This window comes from Equus caballus, chromosome 16 (assembly GCF_041296265.1).
Source record: "Equus caballus isolate H_3958 breed thoroughbred chromosome 16, TB-T2T, whole genome shotgun sequence".
NCBI lineage: Eukaryota > Metazoa > Chordata > Mammalia > Perissodactyla > Equidae > Equus > Equus caballus.
In genome coordinates this window covers 73,005,668-73,012,077 of record NC_091699.1, presented here as the reverse complement: position 1 = coordinate 73,012,077, position 6,410 = coordinate 73,005,668, and the positions used below count along the sequence as shown (strand labels likewise).

Sequence of the window (6,410 nt, the reverse complement as noted above, 5' to 3'; positions counted from 1 at the left end):
TCCTTTTTTCCTTTAGAAAGATACAAAATGACCTACAATGCTTGACAAGCAAATGGTTTCTGGCACAAGGTAAATTCAAAGAGATTTTGTGAACAGCACGATTCAGTCAGTTGGGAATGAAGAACAATACACTTTATAGAATGCCCAAAAGCCAGATAGAAAAGGAGGCAAAACGGAATAGTCTGTTGATCTCCTTGGTACACACAGCTGCTCTCAGCACGGATACCATGAGGGCAGTGAGTCTAAGAAGATAAGGCTGTTTGCCTTTCACTGAGCAATTCTATTGTTAAGGCAAGGTCAAAAATGCTAATAAAACAGCAAAAACCTGAGTCAACTTGTGTAGACTACAAGGGCTTGTTCTTGGATGTTAATTAGTGTTATCACAAGAGATGGCTAAAATGAGAATATTACCTACCAGCAAATTAATAGGATATGCTGAAACATACCACAAGGGAGAAATTGCCTCTGCTAATATAGTATAAAAATGATTGCTACTGGCAAAGGTTCATGGTAAAGACTTTTCTACATTATGTATAAACTCTAGGAGATATGACTTAAAGCATGCCATGAATCTTTAATTGAGAGAAAATCATTTGCAAAAGATAAAGCGTGATGGCAAACCCATATGTCTCTTTTTATTATCTATACCGGATGTTGATTGTGAGCCATTTGAAAGGCATATGTTGCACTAACTTAGCATGCCATAATCAAGTCAGCTTAGCAATGTATGTGTCTATATTTGCTACAGAAGTCAGCAGGTTATCTCTGTCCTCACAGTTGTCACCTTCGGCTGTGTCTAATTGTAAGCTGCAGTTACGTGGAACTTGAACTAGGTCGATTCATTGATGTAATTCCTGGAAACGCCAAGAAAAATCAATTTCAATGATTTTGGAAGTGACACCTAACTTTTCTTTACTGTAAATTCAACTTTTATTAGATTTTCTTAAAAAATTGAGAGAGGGGAGAAGGTCTTGATAGGATAGAGAAAATGAAAAGAATGCAAAAAGAAAATGGTGCTGAGTGAAAAGAAATATGTTGAGAGGCTGAGAGAACAGTTGACAGATTGTGTCTCAGACTTGAAACTAAAGTGTATTGAAGTAAATGTAGTAAAGAAAGTAAATGTCTTTCAACGGTCATAACCTTTGAATATAGGACCCTAGGAATATAGAATATAGGATACAGGATTTAGGAATATAGAAATAGAGACTATATGAATACAGAATCCATTTAATAATAATTTTAAAAAGAAGATAATAAACACACACCTTTCTGTTGTCTCCCCATTCTCTGAGATTCCAAATCTGTGAGGTGACATTCTTCCCAGTTTTTTTTAATTTTTATTTTTTTATCTTCTATGATGAATTGGTCTACTAAATTCTAAATATTCTTTTGTTATTATTGTCTAAATGTTCTCTGTTCGTTCTTTTTGTCATTTGTCCTTGACTTTGTAGTTTTAATCTTTATCAAAGTTATCAAACCTCTTTTTTGTCAGTTTTCATCAGCAGTTGCCATTCCTCATCTTATCTAACTTCTCTACAGCGTTTATCTCTGTTTGTCACTCTTACCAGATCTTATAGCTTCCATGTCTGCATGCCCTTGCTTGTCTTCCCAATTTTTTTTCTACTTTTTGACTTCCTATATAGGAAGACCTATTTTTTGCATACTTTTAAAATATAAGAGTTCTTTAGGAATCTCAGTCTCCCTTGTCAAGCAACACAATTCTTTTTTTCTTCCTTTCTCTCCAATCTTTGCCTGATTAGTTCCCAGTCTTGCTTCAGTTTTCAGCTTGTGTGTCATCTCTCCGATCTCTATGACTGGTTTAGCAGCTCCTCTCTGTGAACCCTGTATTTACTCATTTTATGTTATATTATAATTTCCTACTGACTCATCTGTCTCCTCTACTAGATTTTGAACTCTTTGAGTCCAGGAAATGTGCCTTCTTGCTCTTTCTTCAGGGTCCAGTTTATTAGCCAATAAATATTTGTTAAATGAGTAAATGAAAGGAGAGGCCTAACAGATCTGAGCCTCCAAATTCCATGGATACTACTAGAATTTTACCTACCATATCAAGTCATCTACATTGTCAACTGGAGTTTAGAATTGATCTATAACGACTCTACCTTCCAAATCTATTCACCTCCCACTGCTGCCTGACCTGCCATAAAAAATATTGAAGTAGCTGATCTGACTTGATAACTAGGGACACAAACACTGGCCTTCAACCTGTCATGTTACTTACTATTCTCTGGTGGTAACATGGCCATAGTATCCTCCATCTTTTAAATGTTTTTATTACGGTACATGTAATATGTAAGAGTATGCATAACATATAGCCATATTTTAAAACAAAAATAATAAAGCAAAATCCCACGTATCAACCACATTGCTCAAGGATTAGAATGTTATCAACATTTTTCAAGGCCCTGTAGGCCACTCACAGATTACAACTCACTTCCTCCTACCTCAGATGTAAGCACTAACCTAAATGATATGTTGATTATTCTATTGCTGCACTTAAAGGTTTAAATATATAAGCATAAATATTTAAATAATACATAGCTTAGTTTTTCATGTCTGGGTATTTCGATGAATAAAAACATTAATCGTTTTCTTTCATGACTCTTTATTCTCAATGTTCTATTTCTGGAATTCAGCCAAGCAGTAGCTATAGTTCATTTATTTTCATTGTTAAATAATCCCATTGAATGTATGTATTTCATCTATATATACGAATTTATATATATAGAAATTTAGAATATGCATATATATTTTTGTTCCCTCATTCAGGATGTTTGTATTCAGGCCCATGAATGAAATTGTTCTGTAATTTTTCTTTTATACAATGTTTTTCTCCTATTTTAATATCTTCTCCTGTTTTGATATACGTTATGTTAACTTCATAACGTCAATTGGAGAATATTTCCTTTTTTCTTTTTTCCCCTGAAAAGTAAGGAAATTTCTGTTCTTTGAATGTTTAGTTGAGTTCGTCTCTAAAATCGTGTGTCTGGTGTTTTCATTTGGGATAGTTTTCAGCTCCAGATTCAATTACTTTAATGGTTAGAGGATTATTTAAGTTCTCTAATATATCTTGACTCAATTGTTGTAATTTATATTTTTCTACAAATTGGTTCATTTCATAAACATTTGAAAATTTATTTGCATAATTGATTCATAATATTCTTAGTGTCTGTTTTAATCTCTGCTGTAAATTTTTATTTCCACACTTAAAATTAGCCAAGAGGCTTGTTTATTTTATTAGTTATTTTCAAACAACCAATATTTATCTTTGTTTATCCTCTCTTTTAATGAAATCCAATTTTGGTCTTTTAAATTTATCTTTATTATTTATTTTCTTCAGTTTTTTTCTGCATAAGGAAATTATTATTTTTGCTTGTCTGATATTTTAAGTTAGATGCTTGGCTCATTAATTTTCAGACTATTTCCTAATATATACTTATAAACCTATAAACTTCCTTTTAAATGCCACTTTATATCTCACATGTTTAATATACATTACTTTTCTTATGGCTCAGTAGTATTTTCGTACTTTTAAATGTATTTATTCTTTGACATCAAAACTCATTATTTAAAAGTTTTTAAAAAATTTACTTAAAATTGAAAAATTAGAATTATTAAGTATAATAATTAATCATTATTAAAAATTAATCATGAGAATTACTAAAGAATTACCTTTAGTAACTATTCAGAATGTATTGCATTGTATTCAGAGAATGCAGTTTTTATGATACCAGTTTTTGAAACTTTGCTGACACTTACTTTGTGGGAAGGTGAGTATATGGCATGGGATCTATTTCAGTCAATGATGCGTAAGTGGTTAGACCTGTTGTTGCATATGTCCTTAGGTCAACTTTGTTCATTGTGTCGTTTTAATGTTCTAAATTCTCCTTGGAGTAGTTTGTCCTCTATTTTGATGTTGGGTTTGTTTTTTTCTTCTTGTATTTGTGCCAGGATTTGCTTCATATATTTAACTGTGTTATTATGCTCATACAAGTTTAGAATACCTCCCCACTCCCCAGTGGATTAAACCTTTTATTAATGTGTATCTTCTATATCTCTACTAGTCTTTGCTTTAGTATCTATTTAATATCTATTTCTCATGGCAGTAGAGCAAAAATAAGATACCTTTTTCATTACTCACCCATTGTATCTTTTCCATTACTTTACTTTCAATCCTTCTGTGTTCTTAAGGACTACATGTACTCTTGTAAAGAACATATAGATGATTTTTAAAACTCTCAGGCTGAAAATATTTATATTTTTTATTAATATAATAATTTATTAATAAAATATTATTTTCATTATAATATAAAATAGATGACGTGCTTTCTATTTCTTCTGCTTTTTCTGTTTTCTCTTTTCTTAAATTTTAAGATTGGTTGTTTGTTGTTGGAATACTGGTTGTGGTTATCATTTAATTTCTTCTTTATACCTATAAGATTTCTTTTTAGTAGTCACCTGAATATTTTAACATGCATATTTAACTTATAAAGGATCTTTTGCGGTCATTTTCCTTCCCCATGAAGTACATCCTATGGCATTTCTTTTTTAGGTAAGGATCTATTGGTGAAATTTTACTCAGTGATTTTTTGTTTGTTTAAAACCGTCTTCATTTTCCCTTATTCTCAAGAGAAATTTTTTGTAAGTATAGTTGTAGATTGCACTTTGAAGTTATTGTTTCACTGTTTCCTAGCGTCCAATATGAAGTCAGTGGTCAAATTTCCAGATGATGGTGGGTTTACTATTTTATCTCTGCTTTTAAGGTCTTTTCTTTCCCTTTAGTATTCTGCAGTTCTGTTATGATGTAAATACCTGTAGTTGGGGTTTGTTGTTGTTTTTTATTTATTCTGTTAGACATTTATTGGACTTCCTTAATCTGAATATTTGTGTCTTTCATCACTTTAGAGAAAACTCTCTTCATTCATCTCTTCAAATATTTCCTCTCCCTTGTTTTTTCTCTTCTCTCTCTTTGTGATTTCAATTAGACATATGATAGACTTGCCCCTCTATCCTCCTTGTTTCTCAACTCCTTATTTTCCATCATTTTGCCTTCTGTTTACATTCTTTTAACATGTTTATTTCTATATTCCAGTTCACTAATAAACCCTTAATTTGCATCTAATTTGCTGTTTATCCAATCCATTGAGTTTTTACACTCTTTTCATTCTAAGAGACTTTGGTTGTTTCATTTTCAAATTGGCTTATTTATTTTTTATTGGTTTTATATCTTTAAGTTCCTTTTTATAACCCTTCTTTTTAAAATGACATGGCATATTTACTCTTCTGTGCTTGATGGTTTTATGTTTATAGTCTGTGTGATCTGATTTGTTTCTTTGGATATTTGATAATTTTTCATCGCAAGATCATTTTTCTCCACATGCTGTGATTGTGATAATTCAGGCCTGGTTAAAGTATGTTCCTCCCAGGTAACTTATCCTCTGCTCCTGACGGGTTCCTAGAGGCACTACTGCTGAGGACCACTTCAATTTAAATTAGTATTCTTCTTTGGGTACTCTGGGACATCCAAGTAGTATGAATATTCTTCATTATTTACCAGTATGTAGCTAGAAATTTTCAGGGAAGATTTTATGTTGTTATTGATCAAGAGTTAAAGCAGGCAACTATTCCCACCTCCTCCTCCCTCTTCAAACAGTCCACCTGACCCCAAGATGCTGAAGGTATTACTTTTTGGAAGTTCTGGTTTTAGGTCTTTTTGTGGATATATCTGATTTAAACTTCTGTCTTATTCAGGATCCCAGATTGTTACTTCTGTCTCAAGAAAGCCCTGTAAATCCCAGTGTGTAGGCCACTTTGGATTGACACATGCCTCTAAGGCAAATGCAAGATTAGTAGTTGTTTGTTTCTATAGATTTTCTCTTTCTTGGACTTTTTAGTAAGCCAAGAAACTTTGATCATGCTGTCAATTCATTTAAAACCTCTACGTGTCATGCTTTATCATTTTTAAATGAAGAAAAATTATAATAGATTATATCCTATATCATGGCTCTTTCATATATTTTTTCAATAACTTTAAGTACAGTTTCTCAACAACCTTCAAACTATATATTTTAGGGGTAGATTAGTTGGTGACCTTAATGGTAAAGAGAAGAAGTTGGCGTGCCAAACCTTGTGAAGAGTGCTCTGGGGGACTTCAGTGAAGGGGCTGCCCTCACTGGCTGGAGCTCAAAGCTTGAGAACAATTGCTTCATCCTGCAATGAGCAAGTGAACTCCATGGAATGACTTGTAAGTCTGTTATTTCATCGACAAATTCCATATGCTGGTAATAGCTAATGTGTTGCTTCTCCCAGGTAACACCTTGCACATTAAAAGAGATTGCTTCAAGACAATGCCTTCACATAAAGTAGAGAGTTAAATTGTGGAGGTTACCAGA

The 6,410-nt window shown here is 32.5% G+C and overlaps 1 long non-coding RNA gene across 1 annotated transcript; it reads right to left on the bottom strand.

Moving 5' to 3' along the window:
• Window positions 1-605: 605 nt before the first annotated feature.
• Window positions 606-3,869, bottom strand: LOC138918124 (uncharacterized). Its single transcript, XR_011427121.1, has 2 exons — window positions 3,778-3,869; window positions 606-854 (listed from the first exon to the last, which is right to left on the bottom strand). It is a non-coding gene; the product is annotated as an uncharacterized lncRNA (long non-coding RNA).
• Window positions 3,870-6,410: the final 2,541 nt, after the last annotated feature.